Source organism: Poecilia latipinna, unplaced genomic scaffold (genome assembly GCF_001443285.1).
Source record: "Poecilia latipinna isolate Pla-1442-1.1 unplaced genomic scaffold, P_latipinna-1.0 Scaffold571, whole genome shotgun sequence".
Taxonomy (NCBI): domain Eukaryota; kingdom Metazoa; phylum Chordata; class Actinopteri; order Cyprinodontiformes; family Poeciliidae; genus Poecilia; species Poecilia latipinna.
Genome location: NW_015113187.1, coordinates 341,280 through 352,076, shown reverse-complemented (window position 1 = coordinate 352,076; position 10,797 = coordinate 341,280). Strand labels below are relative to the sequence as shown.

General features: G+C 40.9%; 1 long non-coding RNA gene across 1 annotated transcript; it reads right to left on the bottom strand.

The window, feature by feature from the left end:
• Positions 1–4,581: 4,581 nt before the first annotated feature.
• On the bottom strand, positions 4,582–5,590 carry LOC106953241 (uncharacterized). The gene is made up of 2 exons (XR_001426168.1): positions 5,375–5,590; positions 4,582–5,283 (listed from the first exon to the last, which is right to left on the bottom strand). It is a non-coding gene; the product is annotated as an uncharacterized LOC106953241 (long non-coding RNA).
• Positions 5,591–10,797: the final 5,207 nt, after the last annotated feature.

The following is a 10,797-nucleotide window of genomic DNA, read 5'->3' as shown; positions in this document are numbered from 1 at the left end:
ACCTTTTTCAAACTCTGCCACTTCAGGGATTTTATATGATAGAGTAACACAAAGCAGAGCATAATTGGAAAGTGGGAGGAAAAGGATTCTATGGTAGTCAAATGTATTTCAACAAACAAGAAAAGAATCTTTAAATAAAGTGTGGTGTGCATATTCAGCCTACTTAGATGTGATATCCCGAAATAAAATCCAGTTCAACTAATTGCTTTCCCCTAAGTCTTAAACAGAGTCACACTGTTTTTAATTTAATCTCGGTATAAATCTAGCTGTTCCGTGAAGGCCTCAGATGTTTGTTGGAGAACATTAAAGAACAAACGGCTTCACAAGGACCAAGCAACACAGCAGACAGGTCGGGGAGAAACTTGAAGAATTTAAGGATGAATTAGGTTATAAAATAAACCAAGCTTTGAACATTTCACTGCTAAGATGCAAATATTACATAGGAAGAGAATGTAAAACAGACTGCAAAGACTTGGCCATCCACCTAAAACAGAAAGTTTAATGAAAGAGTGAAAGGAAAAAGGGGGATTACTAATGGGAAGCTGATTTTAGACACCTTTCACCTCCAATTACCCGTTGTTTTTAGCATTCAAGAAAAAAGGCTATGTGTGGCAGAAAACTAACACCACACCCTGAACACACCGTCTCCATGGTGACGCATGTCGGAGGCAGCATCATGCTGGCAAAGGTAAGCTGGTCGGAGTTAACATGGAGAAGGATAATGCTGAATGAAAGGCAGTCTTGGAAGAAAACCTTAGAAGAGTTTTAATCTCTATCAATCAGTCAACTTGCTTTTGTAGCACATTTCACCTCCTGGAAACTAACAAAAGGTGCTTCTACCAGTTATTGACGCAGCAGGGTTGAATGAGCCACACTTTCCACATTTTATATGTGAAAAAATGTAAAATATTTTGTTTACGCCTCACACATATCCACCAAGTTTTGCTGGTTTATCTCATAAAATTCCAGTAAGACGCACTCTAAAGCAGTTGAAAAAATTCAAGGAACATAATTGCACAGTCATGCTCAAAATTATTCAGACTCCTGGTAGATTTAGTTGTAAAGTATTTTTTTTTTTTTAGGTTTTCAGCACTTTTCTTATAGTTTAAAGTAACTTTTTAGAGTGGCCCAGTCAAAGTCCTGTCTTAAACCTGTCTAAACTCAAAGACTTAGAGCTTCTCACCAAATATAAATAACCCAAATACTGGTGGAAACACTCGCTCAGCAATGTTTAAGAAGGCCTAGATCGCTATAATGCTAAAACAGATATGTGTATCGATTATTAGAAGGGTTAAAATATTTTTTTTCATGAATTTTAATACATTTAAAATAGTTATTTTTGTCCAAAATTGACATTTTACTCATGTTTTATCATTTGAAACAAACTTCCCGGTTGAAAAAACATGATTTTAATTGGAAGTGTAAAATAGGTATGAATAATTTTTGGCTCAGTTGCGCCAATTTCTCTGTGCAGATTATCAAGGGTTTCCCTTTTCTGCCTGCGCAGTATTGTAGTTTGCTAGCAAAATATACGAAACCAAGCCAAAGAGAGATAGAGAGAGAAAAAAACAATGAAGAAAAAAGAAAAAAAAAAAACAGATGCAAAGCCAAGACAGAGAGACAGTCAGGGGAAGTGAACTTCCCCCGCTGACGCTCTTGTTCCACAATGAGAATCCCCCGGCCGGTAGCCTCAGACATCTGGTTCCAGTTAGCTCTCTGCGCTTTGACGCGTTTCCTGTGCTGCTGCTGCTCCACGCAGCCACGGGTGCGACACAGCCCTCCCAAGGCCATGACAGCTCTGCTCCGTCGAGAAGATATACTTTAACTCCTAACACACCCGAATACGCAGTTGATCATCCGCTGTTTGTATTCAAACAAACACAACGGGGCTGTGGCTGTACCTCGCCCTGTAACGCAGTCAGGTGCAGATGAAAGACGTTTCACTGAAATTCAGTTCGTAAAACTGAAAGTGAGAGTTTCATTAAATAATCTGTGCTGCTCTGATACCATCGCACATCAATAAAGGCAGCGATAATCAGTAGATTGACTGATTCTCATTGGCTTTTAAGTGTAATAGGCGGCAATTGTATTGCCATGAAAGGTAACAGCTGCACATAAAGCGGCGCTGCTCACATCTGTTACCCGAGCCACACGAGGCAGTCGCCTGTTAGTTACTGTGATAAGACAGTAAAGAGATTCTGACACACGCAAGCAATCACACCCCTAAACTTCACACATTTTGTCATTTTATAAGATGTCACTTACTGAGATTTTTAGACGGGTTTGAATATCACTTTGGAATAAAAGTCAGAATTTGTCTTCAGACTTTGATGGCGTTTTATAACCTAAACCTGGTTAGAACTTCTCCGCTTTAGCCTTGGTTTAAAGGTAATGCGACAAAAAGTGAAAACTTTCAGGGATAGAAATTCTTTAAGACTTTGAAAGTGTTGCATTTGGGAACTCTTGGTACGGCCTCTTTTGTCACCCATTCTTTGGAAGTCGGATGTTTCAGTGCAACCACCGATTTAGTCAAAACGCCTCTTGGTGAGGTGATTCCCTGTGTGGGGGAGTGGAAAAGGGTGACCCCAGAATGGAGAGATAGATATCAGAGATGCAGCGAAAAAAAAAAAAAAAAGAAACAAGCGCCCACTCAGAAATGCTTCCCTGTAATATAACATAGTAACCTTGTACGCGACATCGGGGATTACGAGTAGTGAAAGTGAGAACGAGGGGGAGAGAGGAAGAAACAAAAGTGCATTGAGGGGGATGTGGGGGAGGTAAAGAGACAGGAAGGAGCTTCTCAAAGGCTTTCCTGCGTTGGAGGGACTCCCTGCACCTGCACAAATTCTCTGTAAACAATTTCTCTGAAATCGTAGCAAGACTGGAAATTTGCTGACCTCACTTTTACCCTCTTTTTTTTTTTTTTAATACAAAACAAAAAAAACACAAGTCAGACTCATTTCTTTCTAAATTTACCAAAGACATTATGCAGAGACACCGTAAATCAAGAGGAAACGGCTACGTCCAAATTACATTTGAACATGTTTTCTTCAAAAGAAAAAGTAGCCCTTTAATTGAATCCAATTGGAGGTGAATGCGAGCAAAACGAGGCCAAATGAAAGTTTAAGGAGGCCGTATTGATCTGTGTGGAGGTTAGGGGTAGGTCACCCCTATCAGAGAATCAACAAACAGCCGCCAGCGCCCTCCTCAGCTAATCCAACCACCTTCTGACCTGCCCCACCGTTTCCATGGCGAATGACCCTGAACCGCACAGACCATACACTCAGCTCATTTCTGAGCGAAAGCAGCTCTGCAAAGATGCTGGAACTACAAAAAAATGCTTCGCACACAGTTTTCATTGTTTTTTCCAATACAGTTTGGTGACTATTCAGAAATGTTACCTTAGCTGTTTTGTTTTACGAGACTTGTAGTAATTTTTCCCACCGTAATCAAACATTCATGTAGGTTTGATTGGTATAATATGTGAAACCTCATTTAGATGAGCAAGACAAGTTGCAGAAATTTTTTTTTTTCTATGAAGCTTAAGAAGCTGAAATTGTTGCACTGCTTAAACTTTCTAGGACCAAAGATGTTTATTTGTGCTTTAACATACATTAATAACACTGAACTGTGCCAAGGATTAACTTAATTCACCAAAAAAAAAAATTGCTGTGTCCTTTATGTCAAAGGATAGTTTAACTTCTAACAGATCAATTAGTGTCTTGCAAATAATGTCAAAAGAATTAGAAAAATGTCAGTCATTTTAAAACATGTTAAATTTCTGCATAAAGTGCAGGGACGGGTATATATTACTTCTGAGGAACAGGTTGAGGGTTAAAGGTTAAAGTTGGGGTCATCTAGACTGTCTTCCTTGACTTACGAATATTTGACCTATTTAACCCCAATACTCTCCTGGAACACTGATCTGGTTTTAACTCTTTTATAGTTTGTCTATTTTCCAAATCTCTCCTTTTGTCTTCTGCCCAAACTGAAATTGTAACTTCTATTCCTCTCATTAATCAGCTGGTGTTCCACACGGTTCTGTGCTGGGTCCAGTTTTTTCAGTGTGAATGATAATCTACCTTTAATGTATATTAGTAAATGTCGATGATGCTGTTATTTTTGAGAAAACCACATAAGTTGCGAGCAGGTGTTTCAGTAAAGATTGCTAAAATGTTATTCTCTAAAATTAACTGTGCACTGATTATTTTTTTTTTCCAGTGGATGAATGACTTCCATTTGTCTCACCATATAAAGATTTAGTTTTGTGTTTAAATTCAAAAGTTAAATTCAACATTCACATAAATAAGGTCTGTTCAAACCCACATTACAAACCAAAGTATTAAATTAAATTAATTAATTTGACATGTTGGTCTAATACAAGCCCTATTGTTAAATTTTAAATGTTTTTATAGTTTCCATCACTGCAATAATTTAAGGAAATTAACTTTGATATTATTTTTAAAAGTACAGAAATTATTCTTAGTTGCTGTATGGTGTAGCTTCTGCTCCTCTGCAGGGTCAGTCTTGATTCTTTCTTTACTTCTTATAAAATGTAAAGCGATGTGTTTTTGAGAATCAGAGCGGTCTGCATCGGAGTCATCTGTTTTAACTTGATTAATTATATTTATATTATTGTCTTAGACGACAAGCTGGATGCCTATTAACATCAAACATGTAACGTGGGTACATTTACATGCAACTTTCTTTTGTTTTTTTGTTTTTTGCTTATTTATTAATGTAAGAAGTTCCTTTTTCAATCCTGAAACAGAGTTTGACAGCCATGCCCTTCATATAACATTTTCTGGTCTGAGAAATCCCAGATTCTAGCCTTTCCTCACTGTTTCCAAATCACCCTCCCTTCATCCTTCTCTCCTGCTCACACTCCTCCCTCCCTCCAAGGCAGGCAGGCGGTGGTGGTAACCAAGCCTCTGGCAGTGTGTTCCTATCCTGCAGGAGCCCTCAGGTTCCAACCTGTCAATATCCCAGGCAGCATCTTGGCTCTGCTGTGGCTCAGTTAACCTCCTCGCCCACTGCAACCGCACGAAGGGCTCCTGTCCCTCCGCCAGTCCAAAGAAAAGCACGTCACCCCTAAGCCATCTTCTCCAAAAAAAAAAAAAAAATTTGCTCCAAACCACACACAGTGCAAATTACATCTGCAAAGGGCAGCATTCTGGCAGGAGCAGCGAGCAATATGGCAGCTGACAGCAGCTTTCTGCTCGGATGTTTTGGATGACGGTCGCACTGGAAGCTTATGATGGTGAAGAGGGAAGAGATGAAGCCCTGACGAGAGAAAGGCGCAGTAAGTAAATGACATAGGTTACTCCGTCTCATAATTATTCATTTCAGAGTGAGAAAGTGCTACTTAAATTACCAAAGCAAGGTATTAAAACGGATTTCAGGGCGAGATGAGGACAGACTCTAGATGCTCGTCTTGGAGAGCGTTTTTAATCGTTACGTGTATATAAACCCAGTCCCAAGTGTGGTAGCAAACATGTGGCAGCATGTCACCAATCCCATATGAAACACACACACACACACAAACACACACACACACACTCTTTCTCCTCCGTGCCTGACTGCAAGGCACCGCGGCTGTCTGCCCGGATCTCAGGTTACGGCCCGACCAGACTTTGTGGAAGCTTCTCTCCCACACCCTCTCTCCCCCTCCGCAGGCTCCGGAGGACATATCGGGTTGCCGGTTCAGCGCCGGCCAGGCTTGGCGCTGGCGGCAGCTTGTGATCTTGGGTGCCGGTGTGTGTTTTTATCTCCCACTCTTTGTATCGGCACAGACTGCTAATGTCTCTGCAGGTGTGTAGGTGTGATTACCAATACAGTCCCTTGAACACATGAACCTCAGCTTCAAACCTCAAATTAATATACCGTGTTGCAGGGAATTTTTAACCCAAACAAGCAAACATGTGGTGCTACTGTGTGCAGCAGTGAATATAAGTTTGCTTTTAGGTTTATTCGTCTAAACAAAGAATACTTTATCCATATCTGAGCAGCTTGCTGTAGCCCGCTTGTTAGAAAAGCTGCAGGGAAGCAAGACCCACAGGTCAACATGCAGCAGATCTTCTATAGGAGAGGACCTTGTGATGGTTCTACAGCTAGCTCGCTTGCTTCCTAGCCCGGCATGGAACGGCACTCATGAATTATGCATAGAGACATCTGCCACCTCTGAATTATAGATCTGTAGAGGGCCCAGCATATGGGAACAGCCCAGCAAGTGCTAATGGCTAACTCCCAGAGACAAAATATGGGTTAGAGACGCATGAATGATAGTTAGGTCATGAAACCTTCCAGTCATTTGGGTGTGAGGTGGAATGTAAATGTGATTATTAATGTGTCTGTTTTTGTTTGTGGCTGTGCTTGTTCGTACTCAGGCTATAGAGCAGAGAGAGGTTGTACTTTTTGACAAGAAACAGGCAATCTTAAGACTTTCACTTTGCTCCCAGCCGTGGGGCGGTATGAGATGCCTATGGACGAAAATGTTGAGTAGAAATGTTGACAAGAAAAAAAAAAAACAAGTCTGGTATGATCTAAAACAGCAAACAGCTTTTATCTACAACATCAAAAATTACCCTGACTGATGCTCAGTGGTAGTTCTGGCATGAATGTCGCCCTGGGCAAGAACCGGTACAACACAATGACCCCACCCCAACCAATCATGCAAATAAGACAAAAACTCATTCAGGAAGAAGCTGTGTGATAGCAAAAGACGGCCTTCTGCTAGTGCCTAATGCTCAGGGTGGCATGTTTATCTGAAACCGCCACTGCTAATGCACCTAGCATGTTGCTTCAGTCAAAATACCAATGAGTTGATTCTGATGCGCAGATTTAAGCAGAAATATCGAATAAAGTCCTCAGTTTTGTAGTTTTTAAATGATTATGGGTAAAACTTGTTTGTGCTTTATAGAGAGTATTACAAGAATAACAAGTTGATATCTTCTGGTTAACAGCTTAGCAGTCTCAAAACACCTACCTGTTTATTTTAAAAGCACTAGTAGTAACTATACAGAGCCAGCAATTAAAANAGGAAACGGACAGGGTCAGAGGGGACATCACTTGTGTGTGTGTGCGTGTGCGCGCATGTGTGTACATATGATGATAAGACTAACGGCCTGCTGAAAGCAGCTCTTACCCAGGGCCATGCAGGACCTGCGGGCTCTGACAATTCACCTCCAAGCGGCCAAGAAAACAGCTCTGGCCAAACGCTGACGGAGTATTTATAAACTGATGGTCATAAACTCGCATCCAGACGCACAAGTGTTTGTGTTTATGAGATTGTCTGGTTTCAGAGTGCCGCACCTTGATATTTATCATTGAAAAACGATATCCCGGGACACTTGTCACCGCAGGACAGTCAGTGTGTGGACTGCGTTGAGCAATCCACCAGTGGCAAAAAGACTGGGCTATGGCCCAAGCGGGGCTTCAGCGAGTCTGGGCAGCCTGGAGGCTCAGCTGGACTGTGCAGCCTCAGCAGTGCACGCGTGATCATATATATATTTATGTACCGTGCATGCGGAAACAACTTTGTGCGCGCGTGTGTGTGTGTGTGTGTACACGCACTAAATGCACATTTGTACAGTATGTGAGAGAAAAATCGAGGATGGGGTGGAAGAGGGCATGCAATGCTCCCAGGCAGAAAAAGGAGGCCGCTCCATCGCCCAGTATGAGGAGAGACGCCAGTATATGAAGACAGGAAACCAAGCAGAGCAGCTTCAGTACTTGGTGTGTTCAATTAACACAAAAACAACAACCCCAACACAATCTGGGAGATAAAAATCGTTACAAAGTCTTAAAACAAAAAAGCATTTATACCCCTCAAACCTTTTTCAAACTCTGCCACTTCAGGGATTTTATATGATAGAGTAACACAAAGCAGAGCATAATTGGAAAGTGGGAGGAAAAGGATTCTATGGTAGTCAAATGTATTTCAACAAACAAGAAAAGAATCTTTAAATAAAGTGTGGTGTGCATATTCAGCCTACTTAGATGTGATATCCCGAAATAAAATCCAGTTCAACTAATTGCTTTCCCCTAAGTCTTAAACAGAGTCACACTGTTTTTAATTTAATCTCGGTATAAATCTAGCTGTTCCGTGAAGGCCTCAGATGTTTGTTGGAGAACATTAAAGAACAAACGGCTTCACAAGGACCAAGCAACACAGCAGACAGGTCGGGGAGAAACTTGAAGAATTTAAGGATGAATTAGGTTATAAAATAAACCAAGCTTTGAACATTTCACTGCTAAGATGCAAATATTACATAGGAAGAGAATGTAAAACAGACTGCAAAGACTTGGCCATCCACCTAAAACAGAAAGTTTAATGAAAGAGTGAAAGGAAAAAGGGGGATTACTAATGGGAAGCTGATTTTAGACACCTTTCACCTCCAATTACCCGTTGTTTTTAGCATTCAAGAAAAAAGGCTATGTGTGGCAGAAAACTAACACCACACCCTGAACACACCGTCTCCATGGTGACGCATGTCGGAGGCAGCATCATGCTGGCAAAGGTAAGCTGGTCGGAGTTAACATGGAGAAGGATAATGCTGAATGAAAGGCAGTCTTGGAAGAAAACCTTAGAAGAGTTTTAATCTCTATCAATCAGTCAACTTGCTTTTGTAGCACATTTCACCTCCTGGAAACTAACAAAAGGTGCTTCTACCAGTTATTGACGCAGCAGGGTTGAATGAGCCACACTTTCCACATTTTATATGTGAAAAAATGTAAAATATTTTGTTTACGCCTCACACATATCCACCAAGTTTTGCTGGTTTATCTCATAAAATTCCAGTAAGACGCACTCTAAAGCAGTTGAAAAAATTCAAGGAACATAATTGCACAGTCATGCTCAAAATTATTCAGACTCCTGGTAGATTTAGTTGTAAAGTATTTTTTTTTTTTTAGGTTTTCAGCACTTTTCTTATAGTTTAAAGTAACTTTTTAGAGTGGCCCAGTCAAAGTCCTGTCTTAAACCTGTCTAAACTCAAAGACTTAGAGCTTCTCACCAAATATAAATAACCCAAATACTGGTGGAAACACTCGCTCAGCAATGTTTAAGAAGGCCTAGATCGCTATAATGCTAAAACAGATATGTGTATCGATTATTAGAAGGGTTAAAATATTTTTTTTCATGAATTTTAATACATTTAAAATAGTTATTTTTGTCCAAAATTGACATTTTACTCATGTTTTATCATTTGAAACAAACTTCCCGGTTGAAAAAACATGATTTTAATTGGAAGTGTAAAATAGGTATGAATAATTTTTGGCTCAGTTGCGCCAATTTCTCTGTGCAGATTATCAAGGGTTTCCCTTTTCTGCCTGCGCAGTATTGTAGTTTGCTAGCAAAATATACGAAACCAAGCCAAAGAGAGATAGAGAGAGAAAAAAACAATGAAGAAAAAAGAAAAAAAAAAAACAGATGCAAAGCCAAGACAGAGAGACAGTCAGGGGAAGTGAACTTCCCCCGCTGACGCTCTTGTTCCACAATGAGAATCCCCCGGCCGGTAGCCTCAGACATCTGGTTCCAGTTAGCTCTCTGCGCTTTGACGCGTTTCCTGTGCTGCTGCTGCTCCACGCAGCCACGGGTGCGACACAGCCCTCCCAAGGCCATGACAGCTCTGCTCCGTCGAGAAGATATACTTTAACTCCTAACACACCCGAATACGCAGTTGATCATCCGCTGTTTGTATTCAAACAAACACAACGGGGCTGTGGCTGTACCTCGCCCTGTAACGCAGTCAGGTGCAGATGAAAGACGTTTCACTGAAATTCAGTTCGTAAAACTGAAAGTGAGAGTTTCATTAAATAATCTGTGCTGCTCTGATACCATCGCACATCAATAAAGGCAGCGATAATCAGTAGATTGACTGATTCTCATTGGCTTTTAAGTGTAATAGGCGGCAATTGTATTGCCATGAAAGGTAACAGCTGCACATAAAGCGGCGCTGCTCACATCTGTTACCCGAGCCACACGAGGCAGTCGCCTGTTAGTTACTGTGATAAGACAGTAAAGAGATTCTGACACACGCAAGCAATCACACCCCTAAACTTCACACATTTTGTCATTTTATAAGATGTCACTTACTGAGATTTTTAGACGGGTTTGAATATCACTTTGGAATAAAAGTCAGAATTTGTCTTCAGACTTTGATGGCGTTTTATAACCTAAACCTGGTTAGAACTTCTCCGCTTTAGCCTTGGTTTAAAGGTAATGCGACAAAAAGTGAAAACTTTCAGGGATAGAAATTCTTTAAGACTTTGAAAGTGTTGCATTTGGGAACTCTTGGTACGGCCTCTTTTGTCACCCATTCTTTGGAAGTCGGATGTTTCAGTGCAACCACCGATTTAGTCAAAACGCCTCTTGGTGAGGTGATTCCCTGTGTGGGGGAGTGGAAAAGGGTGACCCCAGAATGGAGAGATAGATATCAGAGATGCAGCGAAAAAAAAAAAAAAAAGAAACAAGCGCCCACTCAGAAATGCTTCCCTGTAATATAACATAGTAACCTTGTACGCGACATCGGGGATTACGAGTAGTGAAAGTGAGAACGAGGGGGAGAGAGGAAGAAACAAAAGTGCATTGAGGGGGATGTGGGGGAGGTAAAGAGACAGGAAGGAGCTTCTCAAAGGCTTTCCTGCGTTGGAGGGACTCCCTGCACCTGCACAAATTCTCTGTAAACAATTTCTCTGAAATCGTAGCAAGACTGGAAATTTGCTGACCTCACTTTTACCCTCTTTTTTTTTTTTTTAATACAAAACAAAAAAAACACAAGTCAGACTCATTTCTTT